At 49.4% G+C, this 20640-nt stretch overlaps 1 long non-coding RNA gene and 1 other non-coding gene across 3 annotated transcripts in view; both read right to left on the reverse strand.

Annotated features, from left to right (window-relative positions):
* Nucleotides 1–229: 229 nt before the first annotated feature.
* LOC111755243 (U6 spliceosomal RNA) lies at nucleotides 230–334 on the reverse strand. The gene has a single exon (XR_002789818.1). It is a non-coding gene; the product is annotated as a U6 spliceosomal RNA (small nuclear RNA).
* A 15200-nt stretch (nucleotides 335–15534) lies between these two features.
* LOC134470430 (uncharacterized) overlaps nucleotides 15535–20640 on the reverse strand; it is a 36529-nt gene continuing 31423 nt past the window's right edge. For both annotated transcript variants that reach the window (XR_010039309.1, XR_010039310.1), the window contains exon 3: nucleotides 15535–18770. This is a non-coding gene — a long non-coding RNA (uncharacterized LOC134470430). The remainder of the gene's footprint in view (nucleotides 18771–20640) is intronic.

The raw sequence follows: 20640 nt of genomic DNA on the forward strand, positions 1-20640 counted from the left end.
AAGCCATTTGCCAAAGAAAACCTTCCTCCTTTAAGCTGCCTTTGTCAGGCATTTTGCCACAGTGGCAGAAGCTAACAGTGCCCCCTCACACACCTCTAAACACAAAACCCATTCAAGATTTCAATAAATGAATTTGTGATGATAAAAATATTCAGTCCAAACATGATCTTTCTCCCACATTATGCTACCTCTTTACACCAATTAGAAAAAAGGTCATATTAACACTTTCAATATTTTCAATCACAACATCCTAAGCTTTTTCATCCTTGTGCAGGGGCCATGCTAATCTTCTTGGTATTGTTCCTATTTTAGTACATGGGCTGCCAAAACACCCCCAGTTTTTTATTAGACTTTTTCTTCCTTATTTATGAAAGACAGACAACAGAAACAATCGAAAAACAAGAACACCTATTAACAAGATAAACCCACTGCTTTCCTTGATAATTTCCTCAAACCTCTGGATAATAAAAGCTGTCTTTTAATTCCCTGTTGGTTGTAGAGATTACCGATGTTTGCTCCCAGCCTGGCACTGTACCTAGTGCCAGGTACTTGAGCGGAGAGTCTTCGTTCTAGAGTGAGCATCAGGACAGGATGGGGACAAGTGTATTTGGAAGAACAGCCTGGTATTTAGCTTTGTGGGTACGGGTCGGTAACAAGCTGGGCCCGGCCAACCAGCAAATCTGGAGCTCACCCCGAGCACAGAACAGAAATCATTGTTCTGAGTTTTATCGTGCTCACAGAGGGAACTTTGAAATGTTGTGGGGTGGGGGACTTGGCAGCTCCTAGGACTCACAGGGAGGCCCAGCCTGGGTGCTATGCATGGGGCGGGAGAGCCAGGAAGCAGCTGCTGGTGCTCATGCTGGGCCCAGAGCTGTCCGCACTCCTGCACTGCTCACAGAGCCTCGTCTGGGCTCTGGCTAGGGGTCCCCTTCCTCCAGAAGGTTCTCTAAGGATGCTGAGCAAGGACATCGTAACAGCAGTGCCTTCATGCTTTTGTTCCACTCCCCGTCCTTAACAGAGGAGGTGACGACTCCAGGAGAAGTTCCAGAATGCTCCTCCAGAGCAGTGCCCCCAATCATTTGGCACCAGAGACAAGTTTCACGGAAGATAGTTTTCACCAGCCATGGGTGGGAGTGTTAGGGGATGACTCAAAAGAACCCTCAACCCAGACCCCCCAATGTGCAGTTTACAGCAGGATGCAAAGTTCACGCTCAGGAGAATCACGTGAGGCTGGTGATAGGAATGAGCTGTAAATACGGACAGAGCTTCACTCCCTTGCCTGTCACCCCTGCCGTGCAGCCCCTGGCTGATTGTTTTCAAGACAGTGTTTTCAAAATCTGCACAGTAGGCACAGCACGTTTGCCTGAGGCTTTTAACAGGCCCCCTGCAAGGCACCCCATTGTAGATTAGTGCCCTGCAACACTGAGCAGAAAGACATAGTCTCCTGGACCCAAAGTCAGATGACCTCTGGACAAGGGAACTTCACACAAGTCGGGGTGTCTCCCTGCAAGGGCAGCCCTCTAGGAAGCAGATGTGCTGTGCCTGAGTTCAGCACTGCCCTAACTGGGCAACTCACGCCCGCCCCGGATTTGTGCCAGGGTGATGGGGCCACATGTTCCTGGAGGGGGGGTCTGACTAGGAGCTCTGGGGTAGGGTGGGAGTGGGGGAGAGGGAGAAGGAGTAATGTGCAACTAGCGATCAGTGCACACTGTCTAAGCATAAAGCAAACAGCCAGGGTGGGAAGCAAGACCTGTCCTGAGTTTGCACGACCATGAGAGACAGTGGCGCTGCATGTAAAATGCCCAGAAGAGGCAAATCTATCATCAGAAGGCAGATGAACAGAAGCCCCGACTGCCCTGCCTGGCGCATCAGCTGAGAGCCAGCCGGTCAGTGCAGTGAGGCCTGCACCAGGCTCACCACTTTCTTCTGTGCCCATGAAGTCACCTCCCCAGAGCAGCTCTGTCATCACGACTCCATGGCTTGCTCATTAGCAAGGGTGACTAATGCCTGGGCCCCAAAGCTGACTTTCCCCGAACCGCCAGTATGGGTGACAAGGTGTGACTTCGCCTGCCAACGGGGACATAGGCAAGTGGCCACGAAGTCTTTGAGAGCCTTGATTCACAGCTGAGAGTGATGACTGAACACCTCCACCAAGGCTGTCCAGACAGCGCTGGGGGCCAGGAATGAACACTCTTCCCAAGTGTACAGGTCCACTGAGTCTCCACATCCCCCGGGTCAGGTGGAGGCAGGAGAACCGAGAGCAGATCCACCCTCTCTCTTCAAGACCAGTGGTTTTTTCTGTTTCACAGGAAAAACATCACTGCTCCTTCCCTTTATCAGTGAAATTCACAGCATCACAATTAGACCTTAGCATTATCCTTACCATTGGCATCAGCCTGTTTTCCCAGCAAAGCAGAACCTGTGATGCAGATTCTCATACACACACACACACACACACACACACACACACACACACACACACACAATCAGGGGTTATCAACATACACAGTGAATGTTTAATGCTAAAAATATTTATTGCAACAGAAGACACATTGCTACTAATCCCCCTCAAAATGCAGCAGTATCTCGCTTCCTGGACCCTTTTGCATGGAAACAATTTGGCTCACAAACAGAAGTGTTTGGCAGAATTTTGTTTCCATTTGCAAACTCCACATCAGGTGACAAAGGTGACGGTGGCCATCTTTCTCACATAGATGGCCATCTTTTCCCGAATCATGGAATGAATTAAGTTTATGAACCGAGGTCCCACTGTATCCATTCTTGCTTAGAACATACAGCCCTTCATTCATGCTTTCTGAAGCAGTTCTGGAGTCCTCTTTCCAGAATGTCTATGAGATGTGATAAAAAGAGATATATACTCCCAAGTGCCACCCAACAGACAGCAGGCTCCTCAAAGCGTGACACTGTGTTCTCATCCACCTTACCCACCAGGCAATGCCGTGTGACCTCTGGCTCCTTCTTCAAGTCAAAATTACCACGAAGGGTCAACATTTGAAATCCATTCAGGACACTGAAGCAGCCACTAAAGACACTCTAGAAAGAAGATTCCAAAGCTACTGCAGAAAGTGTCAAGAACAAGGGGTGCGTGAGTGGAGCAAAGAGGAAGATCCCCAGTCACCTCATAAATACGTGATTTTAGAAATATATTAAATTTATATACCAAATGTATGTTAAAATGATATGCATGCGTGTAAAGCTTGGAGTGATTCTGAGGAGACCCTGGCACGTGATCCTGTGGCCCTGCCAGTCTGAAGTCCACAGGGCAGTGGGGGCAACCTCAGGTGGGAGCTGACACCACCGTCTGCAGGTGGAGACCCCAGCCCTGAGCCTCCACCCCTCAGATGCAGCCCACCCAGTTCAGGAGACTCAACTCCGCTGGCAGCTACACAGTCCCTCCCCGCCACAGCCGGCCAGCCAGCTCTTTGCTGAACTGAGAATTAGCAACCTGAGGCCCGAAGGCCAAATCTGGCCTGCTGCCTGTTTTTGTAAATAAAGTTTTATTGAAACACGACCCCATCTGTTTCTTTATACTTAGTCTGCAGCTAACCTCAGGCTTTAATGGCAGAGCTGAGAAATTGCTCAGATCACCCTAGAGTCTAAATTACCTGCTGTACAGCTCTTTACGATAAAAGCTTGCCAATCTCGGGGTCCTGCAGCAGCCTCATCAATGAGAAAGTGCTTGTCCTCCTATCCTGGGGAGCCCCGGACAGGGAAGACTGCTCTCAGAGTCAGAGAGCTAAAGGGATGGAAGGCGTCAAGTGAGCAGCCATTGTGGGTTTCAGGGCTGCCCACAAGCCTTCCTCTACCTGCCTTTGAGACAATGGTTGTGGGCCTCAAGGCTGCCCATGAAACCTCCTCCACTCTGGCCTTTGGCAGGAGGAAGCCGCCCAAGAAGGCGCACGCGCTTCCTGCAGCAGACCCTGGGCAAAGCCTCAGATTGGCGTACACTACCAAAGTGTAACCTCCCTGCAGCATGGGGCTCGACAGGCTCAGATCCTTAACGACCTGTGGATCACAGTTTTTAAAAAAATGATACCACTAAACAGGAGGATTTCTCTCAAGAGCCTTGGGACTCAGGAAATCACGGCAGGACATGGAACACAGGGCTGTTTTGTGGCGCTCAAGGTCGGTGGAAGGGGGCATTATGTGTTCACACCACAGGAAAAGACCTCACGCAGTGGAGGAAGACAGGGAACAACTCTCTCCGCCCCGTCTTCAGGTGCCCAGGCTTCCGAGTGGGATGCAAGGCCAGGGCAGGTGAAAGTGGGATGCAAGGCCAGGGCAGGCGAAGTCCCTGCAGCCTGGTCCCACGGGCAGGGCTGTGTTCTCAGGAGGTGTCATCTCCCCCTTGGAAGGAGCGCTGCTGTCCACCTCCAGGGGTGGACAGTCAGAGCAAGCAGTGTCAGCTTCATGAGGTCCCACTTGTGGATAGGGCCATACTCACGAGGCCAGGCCTCAGAAGGGGCACTTGACCCCCTGCAGGCCAGAGAGATGGCCCCACATCCCCAGCTGTGAGTCTTCCCAGTCGGCCCACCTGAATCCCAGAGCCCCGAGGTGGAGACCCCACCACTCCCACAGGCTCACTTCTCAGGGCAGTGATGGCGCCCACCTTTCAGCCAACCAGGGGTGATTTCCCAGAATTTCCAGTGACCTACAGAGCCACGTGACCGTTTATCACGTGGATGCCAGCAGCTCCAAACCCTCACGCAAGGGAGTCTGGCAACATGACTGGGGGCGGGGAGGGAATGTTCCGCCTTCCCCATGCCCAAGGGAAACTAGAAACAATGCCTGCTTTCCCAGAAACTCAGAGCAGAGAGTCACGAGGCCCCAGAGAGCATTCTCATCAAAGACAGGCAAGACAATGACAATTTCCAGCAGGACGGGAGCTGAGAAATGACTGAGCGGGTACTCAGGGGCCTTGTCACTGTCTTAGCGGCTCTCTGCCCAGCTTCCAGTAATTTTATTATTGCTGTTGCTTTGATTTTTTTTTTTTAGACAACATCTTAGTGTGTTTTCAACAGTTGTCATGGAGAGTTGGCATTATAGGAACTTCCTGGGAAAACAATTACTTCAAAGGCTCACATTTCAAGACACTCACACACACGCACGCATGCACACACACATGCACACAGACTGCGAGAGAAAAAGGAAGCAATTTTGAAGATGAAAATATTGCGATGTAATCTATAAACTTGTTTCTTTCTTGGCACTGGTTTTGGTTTTCACCATCTGCCATCACCTACAAATTATCGGCTTTTATTATAATGTTATGATTATACGCGGACAGCAAATACAAAACTTTAGCAAATCAACAAAGAAAAATGAACAACACAACTGATAAGTGATTTCAAAATGTCTGCAAACTAAAGGTCTGAAGGATAAGCGGGGAACAGCCCCAGAAATCACCTCCACAGGCTCGCATCTCTGTAGGGAGACGATTTTTCAGCTCAAAGATGCAAAACCTCTGCAGGCGCTGCATGACTTCTAAACTGTTTTAGGGAGGGGGATTACTGAATAATCCACAGAATCTCTCGACAAACACCTACAAGTCCCGTAATGCTGGGTGTGAAGACAGCACAGCCTGTGTCTCCAGGAGTAGATGCGAGCATGGAGCTTCTGTGCTCCCTTCCCGTCCTCGGGTTCACCTGTGTGTTGGGAGCTGGGGGAAATGTACAACACAGTGGTCAAAACAGCCCCCCAGACGCTGTGCTGTGCTGTGCTGTGCTGTGCTGTGCTGTGCTGTGCTGTGCTGTGCAAGCAAATGGGACTTGAAATTTGAACCTCTGTGCCGCAAATTAACAAAATTACTATTCAGGAAGCTCAGGAAGGAAGGTGCGTAATTCCCAAAGCCATTTGTTCCTAATGAGCTGGCACTTTCGGGAAAGTATCTCATAGGAGACCAAAGATCAGAAGAGAAAAATCACACCGCCATGCCTGGGAGACACAGAGCCCTTCTCTTGCGACCGACGGTGTGCAGGACACCTGCTCATCTGTCTCACCCAGTTCCGTCCACGCCCTCTCGGGGACAGGCGTCACAGCTGCTCCTCCCTCCCTCAGGACCTCTGCTTCCTGCCCTTCGCACCCCATCTCCTCCCGGCGTACAGCCAAGTGCCCAGTCCCATTGTTAATTCTTTCCTTTTCTCCCTTTCCTCCTTTTTAGATACTCCTTGGACGTTTTTCCTTTTCCACAGTCTCTATTTAGAAATTCACAGCGTGTGTGTGTGTGTGTGTGTGTGTGTGTGTGTGTGCGTGTGTATTACTGGGAATCAACCCAGAGTCTCACTAAGCTTTTATTTTGCCCAGAAATCTCACCAACAATTGTTTTTGCTTTTCCCATGAGAACCCAAAATTCACTGCACCACCAAAAGGAGCAGCAAGCAGAGAAGAAAGGAACATTAGGGAGGAGAAGCAGCCAGCACAGGCCGGCAGGTGGGGCTCCTGAGGCTGGGGGTGCACAGAGCTGCAGGTGGCAGAGGCTGAGTGTAACCCCACCTTCCCTCCCGCTGCTTCCCTTCAGTGCCTGGCAAGACTCAGCAGCATGGAGGAGAAGCCCATTCCCTTCCTATGGAAACCTCCCGAGAGATGCTCCCATCGCACCCCATCCAACCCCACTCTGCTCTGTGTGGGTCCTGCAAACAAAACCCCAGGATGTGGCCCCTGTCAGTAGCACTGACTGGTTGCCACCAGCTCTAGCCAGTTGCAGACATGGGATCCTGGTGAACCCCATCTCTCCTTACCAAGTGTGTGGGCTTCCTGTTGCCATGGCAATAAGCTATCACAATCCTAAGGGCTCAACATGGCACGAACTTTCTCTCTTACAGTTCCAGAGGTCAGAAATCTGACCTGGGGAACTGAGGGCCAAAATCGAGGTGTCAGCAGGTCTGGTTCCTTGGCAGCTTGGGCACACGCATCAGTCCCCCATGGAAGGCTTGGCATTTCTGACCCCTGAGAACCAGACCCCACTTTGTGGATGGCAAGAGATGGTACAAATTGTCCCCAAGACACATGTTCTCTGGAAGCTCCACAACAGCCCAGAAACACAGAGGAAGGCCTGGTGGAAATGGGCTATGCAGACCCCCGAGCACCCTGCCAGCAGCCCCTCCTGCCTGCAGGTGTTCCCTCCCACATTACGGCCTTCAGAACCTTCGGTTTGGTCTTCCCAGTTGGGAAGCCCATGGTCAGTGTGTCCTTCCAGGACCACCGCACTCTCCCCAAGCTCACTTCCAAGGCATCTGGCTCAGAACAGGCTGAAGCCTGAGCTCAGATGGCCGGAGCTGGCGTGGACAGATGTCCCCAGTGGGTTGGCAGACAGATCCATGGCTCCTCTACAGCCAAGCTCCCTTCAGAACCTAGAGAGCCAACAAGGCCATCGCTCAGTAGCCAGTGCATGCTGTCACACCCTCGTCCTCCGAGTGGAACACAGGGTGGACAGAGAGTAGACGAGAGCAGCCGGCACCCACCACTCTGAGATGCCCCCCAAGCCTGGCATCTCCATGGCCTTCAGTATGCTGGCGTCCACTCTTACAGGGCCTCTGTCTTCTGAAAACCCCACCAGCTCCTGCAACAAGGGATCCAGTGAGCAGCCACCAGCAGGGCCTCACCGCTGGCCTCTGTGGTTGTTACCCCCTCCCCAGAAGGACCAAGCCCAGAAGCATCAGACTTCGTGTCCTCCTTCCCATGGCCCTGCAACCAGCATACAGCGCTGCTCAGGAAGCACACAGGAGACAGCTGTGTCCAGATCCCAGCAATGGATCCTCTGCTCCCCAGACAGGTCCCCTAGGCAAAGGGGACCACAGTGTCCCTTTGCCACCATGCTCTCTCAAAAGCCCATAGGAAGAGATGCAGGGTGAGTCTGCACGCTTTCTGCCCACGCTGGAATAGAGGACACTGCCACAGGTGAGACCAGAGGCTGGGGACACTCAGGTGGTGACAGTCGCTCACTCAGACCTCCACAGGGCTGCCCACTGCAGTCCCCCCAGCTCCCGGCCGTCGCAGTAGCTGGGCTACAGGCACACAAAGCACACAGCCTGACTTTCCCGGTCTCTGCCTCTGCGCCTTCCGTGACTTACTAGCAGTGTGCCCTGGACCCCGGCTCTCTCCAGACACTAGACTTTGGGGAATTGTGCTCCATGCCTACGCCCACTATCCAGTGCTGCCCCTCGGTCCTGTGGTGACAGCTGTGCTGACACGAAGCATGGCCTGTGCCCTGTCCTCCTCCCACGGATGTGCTCTGCAGCCATCAGGCAGCCCCAGGTGAAGCTGGTGGCCAGGGCCATGTGCTGCTAGGTGCCGTGGCCACACTGGGCCTCAGCCTCAGCCTAGAGCTTGTTAGAAAGGCCCAGAAAGGTCCTGGGGACACCTCGAGCTGCAAAGATTGGGGTCACAGGAGGAGAAGCAGCCTCTGCAGCAGGCTGGAGGGATTCAGGCTTCAGGGAGCACTCACGTGTTCCCACTCTGACTCACGAGAGGCATCTGGAAAGATTCTTTAAATGGATCCAGAAAGTGGGGCACCACGAATGTGAGGACTGGTAAGGAACCAGGCCCAGGGCATGCTTGTCATCCTCTGGGAGGCTGAGGCAGGAGGATTGCAAGTTCAAGCCCAGCCAGACAACTTAGCAACTTAGTAAGATCCTGTCTCAAATAGAAAAAAAAAAAAAAAAAGCTGGCCACGTAGCTCAGTCTGAAGACCCTAGGTTCAATCCCCAGCACCTGGAAAACAGAAACAAACCTGGCCTGCAGAACTGAGGATCAGTGGTGGTGAGAGTGGACAGACTCCACCCAGAGTGGCTTTCCCCTCTGATCAGGGACATGGTACAGCGCCACCAGAGGGTGGGACGATGGCAGTGTCCCTGGGGTGGGATGACCAGGGGCGTGGCCAGAGAAACCGACGGCCCATGGCACTAAGCTCTCACTCGGTGAAATGTGTAAGAATGGAAACTGCTGCTCCGAGGTTCCTGAAATACTGAACCGCTCAGCGTTGATGGGGAAGGTGGTGACGCACCACAGCGCTGTCGGGGACCAAGAGAGAAACGGGGTCGGGTACCCATTAGGCTTTGCCTTCAGAGCTACAGATGCCTCAACAAAGGACTCGGTAAGGAAGAGAACCCCATTCCCCAGCAGGGACACAGACCCAGAGCCGCAGGCTGCAGAGCCACGAGAGGAGAGAGCCTGGTGCTGAGTCCTGATCGGACAGCCTGGTGACACCGGCAGTCACCTGGACATCCCTTCGAACCCGAACTTGAGTGTGATTAGCCTTTCTGCTGTAACTACTAGAGAACAGGGAAAACAAAAGACAGAGAGACACGTTAGACAAGGGGAGCTGCCTTGGCAACATCTTCTCCCACACACATGCACACACACGCACACACACATGCACACACATGCACACACACACGCACACACATGCATATATGTATCTTCATCACACAGTGTGTATGTGTGTGTATATCATACCACTTATGTATACGAAGTACAATGAATATTCATATTTTAAGCTTATTCTAGTAAAAGGTACCCTGCCTTTAACGCCCAGCCCCCTCACCTGAAGCACACACATCCACCCTCCCGCCACCTCCTAAGGCGGTCCAGCTGCCCCTTCCTGCAGGTCTCTAATCACGCGCTGCTGCAATGGATCGAGTCGAATCGGTTCCCTCCTGTGTCACTCTGACTTGGATGCAGACCCAGCAGTCGCAGGTTCTGGACCCAGGGAATAAGGTGAATAAATGATCACACACGGGGATGCTTTTATGTGGCAAGAATTGCTGTCAGTGTTGATCAGGGAGGAGCGGTCAAAAAATCGGTGAACGAGTGAATTAAAAACATGTGACAGTAAATGACATGCTTCCATTCAGCCCCCCAAACACTCCAATCCCCCTTTCCCTTGGAAGGCACTCACCCCATCCTCTTGGCAGTGTGTGTTTCTAGGAATAAGTTTTCTTTTAATTAAGCATTCACTGTGTCTTTTGATCACTGTGTGTGCACACACATGTATGCATGCGTGTGTGTGTGAAATTTACAAAGAAAATACATTGATTTCTTCAACAAATAAGTTTAATACAATGAAAGAAAGAAATGAGAACAAATCTAAATGAAGCAAACTTGTTTGGATCCCAATGACAACTCTCAAAAAATAAAACTCGTAAGACATTTAGCAACACTAGAAAGTATTATTTGTACATGAAAATAAATGGTTTCCTGGGGTTCGTCTGTTTGTTTTGGTCCAGCTCTGGGCCTCTGCATGCTCGGCAAGCGCTCTACCATGAGCCAAATCTCCAGCCCATGAGTTACTGGTTCCTTATCTCTCAGCTCTACATCCTGAAGCATTCAGAGGTACAATTTTAAGATTCACTGAAACTGTTTCCAAATACAGTATCTGGCATGAGTGGGAATTTAAAAGAAACAAGATGCAGGATACACACACACATTTGGAAACGTGACAGTGAAACCCATTGACTGGTTCAATTAACATGTGTTAATAATTATAAAAATTAAAACGAAGCAAGATTTGCTATGTACAGTATTGATAATTACGGAAACTTGAGCAACCAGTACACCAGATTCATGATAAAAACAACTGCTCTCTAATTTGGTACATGCTTTTAAACCTCCACACTAAAAAGTTTTTAAAAATTAAGCTTACAAATAATTTCAGTGACAGGGAAAATGCTGATGATCCAATAGGAAAGAAAAAAACAGGTAAGAAAAAACTCAATTCAGCAAGATCCAAGGCACATGAATCAGTGTGCCCTATGCCAATATGTCCAAGATCACTATTCACTCTCCACTTCGATTTTCCAACTTGGGTAGCTCACGGAAACAGACTTTACCCTAATTTTATGAGCAGATGAAGGAGGCACCATTTGAAATGATACCCTTGAGTCCGGAGCACAGTGCTAAGGAACCAACTCCCAGAGGACCAGGGCCACCCTCAGGCCCTCTCAGCTCTTACAGCTCACACCTGGTGAGTGTGCCCTTGTTACCTACCTTCCCAGAGTTCCACTCAGTACCAAAAGAATGAAAACATTCAATAATAACACACACACATGACTCCCTGAATGTCCCCACAGGAACCCAAGCCTGTCAAGTGATTATTAATAGGCACCCATTGTTCTAGAAACTTCTGTCCATGAGACGATTTAGACATTTCCTTTTGTGTGTCTTGGTGAAAGGTAAGATGCTGGGATTCCACACACTCTGTCCCTTTCCTCCACAGGGAAGCAGAGCCGTCCCTCAGCACGGTGGAATGCACCGGGTTGTCTTGACAAGTACTTCCTCAGAGGCGGACCCCACCACCTCCTTCAAACCAGAGACCTGGTTTCCAGGGGAGTATCTGTGAGCCAAGAATTCGGATTCATTTCCTTCTTAGGCACCTTTCTTGAAACCCACATGAAAGGAAGGTATGTGGGGCTACGAGCAGATCTATGTCACCTACCAGCCTAGAAAGTTCCAGAATATTCAGACCTCCTCCATCCCTATGGAATCCTCTCCACCCTGGAAGGATCCGGTTGGATATTTTCTCCATAATCTCTTGAGTTTCTTCCTGGTTTTGTTTTTGTTTTGTTTTACTTTGTTTTTCCTCTTTTAGCTCCACGGCCTGAGGATGATTTGATCTTTCTGGTAAAATCTTAACTCGGGAATTTCTTGGATTTCCTGCTTGGAGATTATCACTCCTGCATCTCCATATGGCATCTACGTATGTTGCTTCCCCTCACGGTCTGCACCAGGCTCAGCAAACATCCACGGGCAGACAGAGCCCCCAAGAGGCCCGCCTGGGGCTGGACCACCGCTCCTCCTCTGACTCCCCCATTCTCTTCTCCCTCTCCATCCTCCTCTTCCAGGTGGCAGAAGGGGACAGCAGAAGCTGCCCAGAGAACCCACTGACACCAAGGATTTCAGCTTCCAGGTACCTGGGACACGCTGTATGCATGAAGCACACACGAGCTCCAGGAGCATGGAGTGGAGCAAAGCATGTAAAATACCTCACAAATCGCTTCTGTGTTGACTGTGCAGAGAGCTGGTAAGAGCTTGGATATACTGGGTTAAATATGCTACTCATTCAGAGCTCGCGTTCCTGGGTCCTCCTTCCTCTCGGGAGTGTGATTGTAAGAAGGTGCAACATTCTGAAAGGACAGCGTGTGTCTGCTGGTTGGTGCCGCTCCGTATGTGGCCCCAAGCTGGACAACTCTTAGGAAAATTTTTAGAGATGATTTTATCACTGTGTGCCTCCCCTTGAACATTCCATTTCTCAGCCCTCCAGAAGAGTCTTATCAACGCTTCTCACTAGAAAGCAGCAAGAAAAAGTGTTGATCAAAGCTGGATTCTTTATTGATTTCTATTTTTTGATTGATACAAAATATTTGTACACATTGATATGAAACCAAGTATTTGTCTGTCACAAACTGTCTCACACGATGGCCAAGGCTTCCTTTTGAGTATTACCGTTGGCTTTGGATTTAACCCAGCCAGTTCCAGGTGTCAGACTCACATCCTTATTAGAATTACTCATGCCCATTCAACAAGATATTGTCCACACTGGCTGTTACCCGGTTTCTGATAAAGCATTAAAGTGGTTAGAGTCCCAGCTGAGCTTGCCAATCAACACAACCCAGTCAACATCTTTTTTTTTTTTTCCCTAGTGATACCTTTTCCTACCCCTGCCAGCTGAAAACGTCTTTCTTCTTGGCAGAAACCATGGAAATGGAAAGGTGTTTGTTTCAGGCCTCGAGACTGAGGTAAACACTGGCTCCATGGCTCCGAAGGATTTTGCAGACTCTTCCCCCTTGATTTCCAAAGCTAAGGCTGCTTGTGTAATATTTGTGCAGAGTGGGTGGGCTGCCTGCATGAAGCAAGCGTTTCCAGGAATGTTTGCTTTGCAGAAGTGAGCGTGTGTGCTCCCTCCCGTCCAAAAATTTCCACATGTCCCCTCAATGGCTGGAGACAGACACTCGGCCACCTCTCCATGGATGGCTCTGGTTTTGTCCACAGTGTGTCCTCTGATGAGCTGCCCATCTGGAACCTGATGTCTCTTGGTTTGCTGTGACTGTCATCAGTTAAAGCTAATCACACAAAGAGTAGACACAGACAGGTCATCCCACAAAACTGAAGAACAAAAAAAGACCCTGAACTGTCCTGCGCCTGTATTTATGGTTAAATTATGTCCCTAGGGAAGCCAAGTTCAAGTCCTAAACCGTAACATCTCAGAACGTGACCTCACATGGAGATGGGGTCCTTGCAAGGGCAATCAAGTAAATACGAGGTCACCAGAGTGGGTGGAAGCCACTGGGCTGGTGTCTCAGGCTCACGCAGAGACAAGAACCCCCAGGGGAGGCACAGAGAGCCCATGAGAAGACTGGGATTCTGCTGGCCCTGCCAAGGAGAGAAGCCCGGGTCACATCCCGCCCAGTGGGGGCTCAGTTCCATGGACACCATCGGTGGAGACCTCCAGAACTTGGAGAGAACAAAATTCTATTGTTATCTGCCACCCTGTTGGCAGGACTCACACACAGACCTGCATCCTGAGAGGCCCCGTGCCTGGTTTAGTTCCACCTTTCCAACAAGTCAGCCCTGCTTGGTTTCCCAATCTGTGCCCGAGATTTGGTGGCCATAACTGATAGTCCCAGCACCTTAAGAAGGTGTTTAATATAGAGGCGTAGGAGTTGACAAAGAAGAGAGAGGATGCCTAATCCAATTTGAATTTCAAATACATAACACATCTTTTCTTAGTGTAAGTATATCCCAAATAGTGCGTGAGACATGCTAAAAATCTGTTACCTATCTGAAATTCAGCTTTAACTGGCATCCTGTGTCTCCTAGCAACCTAGATAGAAAGCGTGTTTGGAGTGCGCTAAACTCCCCGGGAAAGGCATGCGCTGGGGGCCACACGGTAACCTGGGAGAATTTCCCAGAGGGTGGACCAAAGGGCAGAGTTCACTTTCTGCTCTCAGAGCAAAGCTGGTCACTTCCACCGTGCGGAACCCAAATATAACTGCCTCGTACAAAGCCTGATTCTGGCATTTTCTAGGCGGATGCATCATGGTTGATAACGTGATACGCAGCGGATGCCCCTGAAACTGTCATCGTCCTAAAGCATTCAGGACAAACAGGACAAGTTCCCAGGATGCAACCCGGGGGGGCTACACAAGGCCCCCACTCAGGAGGCCCTAAGTGTGATTCAAATCACTGACGCTGCCTTCTTGAAAATCTTAACCATTCTTGAGCCCACAGCCCTGCGTTTTCACTGTGCGTGAGGAGCTGCCATGGAGCAGCCGGCCCCAGGACAATGTATCTGGGCACTCAAGGCTGCTACAGAAAACGCTTTGGTCACTAAAATCTAGCGGTCACTCACTCCTCACTGAATCGCTGTAAAGTTCCTACACCCTGAACCCCTCCTCACCCACACGCTGGCCTTTCCGGCCCAGCACTCCTCTGCATGCGGCCAGTGAAAGGGTCGTTCCTGAGTCTGCGTGTGCTGTGAGCTGCATCTGGACCTCCATCCCCTTGGCCTAGGACCATGCAGTGTGGAATCTGCTGTTCTGGCTCCATCAGCCCTGAGCGGACCTATTTCATGCTCTGTCTTCCTCTAAGGAAGAAGCACCAAAAGACAAAATTCATATCCATATTGTTGTTCCATAATCTCCCTTTCACGGGTCTTGACCAGGCACAGTAGCAACAATGAAGGGAAGAAATTTTTCAAATTATTTCCATTTCCTTTCCATTTCTACCCCAACCTCATCAATAATCATACCACACAAAGAGAACAGAATTCTGCCTCACTACCACTGCTCTGGGACTCTAGGTAAGTCACTTAACCTCCTAAGTACCTTGGCTTCTTCATCAGTAAAATAAGTGTTGGAGTGGACAGTGATCTCATATGAGTCTATAAACCTTTGTTATTTCACAAAGTGCAACCAGAGTTTCTGTGTACTGGCCAGCACCTGTTGCAATGATGCTATGTAACAAATGGTCTCAAACTCCCAGGCTCAAAACAACAAACACACGCTTTTTGCTCAGCCTATTTCTGCAGGTTGACTGGTGCTGCTGGGACTCAGGACCAGTTGCCTCTGCTTCTGGGACTGAGACAACCTGCCAACTTGGGTGAGTTCCTCTCGATAAATGGCAGGGGCACCAGGAGTAAGGCCAAACCACACGGCATAGGAGTGGCCTCTCCCATCAGCTCATAGGCCTTCAGCCAGTGCAAGGCAAGTGGCCAAGTCCAACAGCCGGGGGCAGTGGGAAAACCCACCCCAGGAAGGCCGTGGCTAGGGCCAGAGGGAAAAGAAGACTACTTTCCACCACACCCCGGTGAATTGCATTTCTTGTTGTTATGGATTGAATGGTGTTTACCCCACTAACCATTAAAAAAAAAAAAGATATACTAGGGTCCTAACCTGCCCCAAATTATCTCATATGGATGCAGGTCAGTATGAGGCTGACCCCTAAAAACTCGTGGGGCCATGGTCACGCCTGCATGTCACACTGCTAGCATCAGCACTACTTTTTAAAAGGAGACGAAAGTGACATAACATAAAAGTAATTATTTTTTATTATTTTGAAGGGAGTTAAATACAACACAACAAGACAGAACAAAGCCAATCAAGACAGTGCAGTGAAATTGGTACAGAACTTCAGAGCAGGATGCCGGGATAACAGTAATAGTTACCATGGTATATCTCATTATCGTCACAATAGCTGTCCATTCAATCAAGGATAGCAAAATCCAACCAAAAACAAAACACAATAAAACCACTCAAAGCAATATTGAATAGAGCAAAACAATTAACCCGAATAAAGCAAAACAGTGAAAACAACATTTGACTTCAAAGACAGGATAGAAGGAAATCCTCCGTATTTCTATACTGCATACGGTCATCCTCCCTAGAGGTGCTCAGACCTCTGGCCCCCAGCTGCTAACTTGGGGAGAGGATGGGATGTTTGATTCTCAGCCCACGGGCTGGTAGGCTCACAGGAGACGCTGACTGGTTCTCCTCCTGGCTCACCCGCTGTTCGCGCCATGGCTGCTTACCAGGAAGGCGCATTTCTTTCTTTCAGGCCTGGCTTACAGACAGATGTCTCCCTAGCATCATCCTTTAATCTTCCCATCAGTCTTCCATGTCCAGCTGAAGTCCTGCCTGTTCCATGAAGCCTTCCTCAGTCTCTTCCAAAAGCAATTACTTTAAAGCAAACAATTTGATGGCCTCTAAGGCCATCAGCAGTCCCTCCCCAGGCCCTCACCTCTGGCCTCCTCCAGTCTGCTTCTCCTGTTTTTGGTGTCCCCGTTCCGGGCGTCTCTATGAATGGCGCCACACGCTGCGTCATGGTTGGTATCCAACTTCCGTGGCTCAGCACCTTTTCCAGGTGTGAGTGCTTCGCCCCTTCTTGTGGCTGAGGCACTGCATTGTAGAGCTGGCGGAGGGGCGTCCCTGGTGGAGGGGTGTGTGGTGGTTTCTGCCTCCGGGCTCTGTGCGCGGTGCTGGTGCAAAAACCTGGACAGCCTTGAGCTTGGAATTTGTTTCCATTCTCCTCTATCTGTGCGACGAATACATTTTCTAAATGTATTGCAGGGAAAGACACATTGTCACCAGTAAGGCTGGAAACCCTCCCCTGGCTCCACACTTGCTCATCCATCCTTCTGGTCACCTGCTGACTCAGCTCTGGAGTCCTCTTTGATACGTGTGTTTAGGGGTCTGATCAGTAACGCAGTGAAAGCTATGTCCTCATCCCCCTTTGTCACTGGATCTGGCACTGTGTGACTTCCAGCTCTTCCCCAAAGTCAAAATCACCAAGCAAAGTGAACAAATTGAAACCACTCAGGACATGGAGGTGGTCACTACAGCAAAGCTAAAGACACTGAGGAAAGAGGACTCCAGAGCTGCCTCAGGAAGTGGCTGGGCAATAGAACGAGTGTGTGTGAAGCGAAGGGGAGGACTTTCAGGGAGATGAGTGTCTGCGGGTCTTTCCCTGTGCCAATCTTGTGATTTAAACCTTCACCCACTCATAATCTTTGGTCTCACTGCACAGAGTGAGGACATAAACAAGGAGCTGGCAACCATTCCAGGCTCATGGCCGATGGTCTCTGTCACAACTTTCCAGTTCTGCCTTTGCAGCTTGGAGCAACCTCAACAAGCAGCCTGCCGTGACCTTGGACTGCAGGTCAAGGGCCCCAGCTGTGGAGCAGCCCAGGAAGATGCCACCTCTTCCAAAGGCACCAGGAGGAGCTGGTGCATTGCCCATAGGCACCCTGAGTATCACAGATGTAACACGCAGGGACACACTTCTGGGGAGAGCGGTCTCAAGGGAGCATCTTCAGGTGCTTTGGAGAAGGGAAGGCTGGGGAGAGCTTAAACAACCCCACCCTGTACTCTCCAGCAATCACCCTGTGTGAGGTTCATTGAAGGTGAAAACCCCAAAAGCTCATTACTGCATGCAAGCCCTACAGTCTTAAATATTTCAATTGATATATTCCAGGAGGTTTTCTTGGCCAACTCACTTGGTTACTCCCAGTAATGGAGACCTCACCACCTGCAAAGGCGGGTGATGAGAAGAGAACTTCAATTTCTCAGAAACCATGCCTCACCAGCATAATTATACACCACCACCTTCCCCTGGTTGCATAGGCATAGGCACTCCTGCTGCCCACAGAACAGAGAGAACAGGCCAGAAAACAAGAAGACAGCCAGTGACGACACAGAAGTGCCACCCCAGCCTTGAGCATTTCTGGCATTTTTAAGAAGCCAAGTAACATCAATGTTATAGTCAATGACATCCTGAAAAGTCCCCAAGTTTGGGTTAAGTTGACAGTCAAATTCTGCAGTGCTCCTTCAAACCTTCTCCCTCCACAGCGGTTATCAGAACCCTCTAGGAGCCCTGGTCTGCAGGAGAGGATGGGGGGTGCAGCACTGGTCCAGCAGCTGCCTCATGGGTGGCTGAGAGGAGGAGGTGTGTCATCCTGCCACCCAGGCGCAGGGGCCTCTCGATGCCTGCATGAGCTACGGGTCAGCCAAAGGGCTTCCCACACTCGTGCTCTTGCAGGTACACAGAGGACCAAGCCAGCAGGCAGAGGAAATCCCACAGGGACCCTGCTCAGGGGAGCCCAGGGCACAGAGGATTGGGTTTAACAGGAAGGAGATGGAGGCGGGCAAAGGGCCAGGGAGGAGAGGAGAAGGGGAGAAGTGAGCACCTGCAGGCTGGCTGAGTTTTCCTACGGGATCCCCACCATTTATCTAACTAATGCTGGGTGCCCTGCAACAGAAGGCAGCCCATGAAGACATCGCGCTGCATCCCTGTGCACCTTGCTCACTGGCTCTGGCACCGTGCAACCTCTGGCCCCTCCCCAAAGTCAAAGTGACCGTGACAAGTTAATCTTTGGGATCCATGCAGGACAGCGAGGTGGCCAGAACAGTGCAACTAAAGATGCCCAGGAAAGGGGACTCCGGAGCTGCTGCAGAAAGGTGCCAGGACCGTGGGGTGAGTGTGCTCACAGTGAGGGAAGCATTTTAAGGGCATTAATGGTGATGAGGTTTTACTGCATAAGTTTTTAATTGAAATAGTCTGTATTTTATCACATCTCATATGTATGTACACTCCTGTTTTTACTAAACTTGGCTTACTTACATGGAAAATCTCTCCTTAGGTATCCTGGAGCCACTGACAGGGAAAAAGGGGGCTGGGGGTTGACAGAGCCGCAGAAGCGAAAGGCAGAATGCATCAGCACATACTTTACCCATGAGAGCAACGGCAGGTTAACTCATTTCCTGAAGAGACACAGGGATAAAGTTAATCGTAACCTCAACAATTAAATTCTAATTAAATCAATCAAAAGGAAAAATAAGTCCTAAGTACAAACCAGTGCCTCTCTGGACCCTAAGATTTCCCTCAGCCTCCGAGGAAAACCTGTGAGCAAAGCCCTGCCTGAGAAAGCCCCTCCTTCTCATGTCCCTGGCTGTCGTTTGCTCGGGCCGCAAAGGTTCTAACACTGAGTCCACCACACTGCACACAGCTAACTGCTGTACACCAGCAAAAAGAGCTTCGTTATGTTTATATGACCAAAGTACCTGTACGGCTGCAGTACTGTTCTATATGCATTTTTCCCCCTGTGGGTGACCTAATTGACATATTAAACAATGCTCTCCTCTGTACAGAATTGTAAATCCCTGGGAACCTAATCTAATTGATATGTTAACCATTGTTGCCCTCTACAAATAACAGATGTGGTGCTAAAATAAGCTGATAAAAGATTGTTAATGACTGCTAAACTACTCTGTCCTCTGCTAAGGGAAACAAAGATCTTCCTCAGTTCCTTAGCAGATTTCCTGACCCACGCCCATAACCCCTTACTTTGTAAACTGTGATATGTATATAAAGGCTGCAAGCTTTGACCAGGACACACAGCTTTCGCAAACTCCAACTGCACTGTGTCACTGGGCCCAGGATAAAATAAATCAGCACAATGCTTTTTAAAATATGTTTTTGCCCCATTTTTTTAACTTGAGCTTGGGGGCTCATTTGTGGATTACAAGATTTAGGGGCTTGCCTGAGATTACTGGGGGACCCCCCCCCCAAATTAATTTTTTCACCGATCGATCAGCTAAACATCTGTAAGTATTTGGTTTCTTTGCCCGTTTGTAATCTGAGTGCGCACATTTGTAACTGCAGATAAAATGAGACAACTTCCAGGGCCCTTTTTTGTAATTTAGGGCTTTTGGGGCCCATTCGTAACTTTGGGCTTCGGTCCCTGTCGGGGTTTTTGCCAGTTTGTAATTGGATGTGCACAGTGACTGCAGACGAGCTAGCACTCCTTATGCACCTGACTCCGGGGCTCTGGCCCATTTGTAATGCGAGGGACCTAGGCCCGTGTGTAGGGCTTAGGCCTGTATGTGTGGTCTAGGCCTGTGTGGGGGACCTAGGCCTGTGTGGGTCGTTGGGGCCCATTTGTGTTCCTTTAGCTCGCCAAACTGGGGACAGAAAAATCTTTATTTGTGTCTTTAATGTTGGTTCTGTCTTTTGTGGCACCTTGTTTAATGTTTTAGTCCTCAATTGATTACTTGCAACCTCAGCATGCCTTTTAAAAAGTATTTTTCTTCCTGGTTAAAATATGAATATATGTGCACATATATATATATTTATGGGTTTTAAAAATCATATTAACTTTACCAAGTAAAAACCAGATCATACTGTAATTGAGCCAGTTAAGAAAGTTACAGTTTTTTAAAATGTAGCATTTTAATGTGGTGAAAAGACATAAAATGATTAAATATGTTTTAGACTACTAAAAAAAGTCACTTCAAGGATTTTGTTAAAGGTTTTAATGTTGTCTAAAAAGCAAGAAAAAGGGTAATTGGCTGGTAATAAGTTTAAAAAAGTGGTTTTGTCTTAAAGTAAAAATGTAAAAGAGAAAATGCTTTCTTTCTGTGGCATGGCTATCAAGAGCAAAGAGCCCAACCGGATAACTTACAATACTGTGAGTTTGGGGGAATTTCCAGGAATGCTATAGATTATAAAGACAGAGTTAAGATTTTGATTGCTGAAAAAAAAAAAAAAAAACAGAGAAAAAAAAATTCGTCTTGTACTGGAAAAAGCCAATCTAAATTTAAAAGAAATAACTATTGTGCCTAATGTGATTAG

Source organism: Cavia porcellus, unplaced genomic scaffold (genome assembly GCF_034190915.1).
Source record: "Cavia porcellus strain 051 isolate PalLab524CR breed Dunkin Hartley unplaced genomic scaffold, mCavPor4.1 scaffold_15, whole genome shotgun sequence".
Lineage (NCBI taxonomy): Eukaryota > Metazoa > Chordata > Mammalia > Rodentia > Caviidae > Cavia > Cavia porcellus.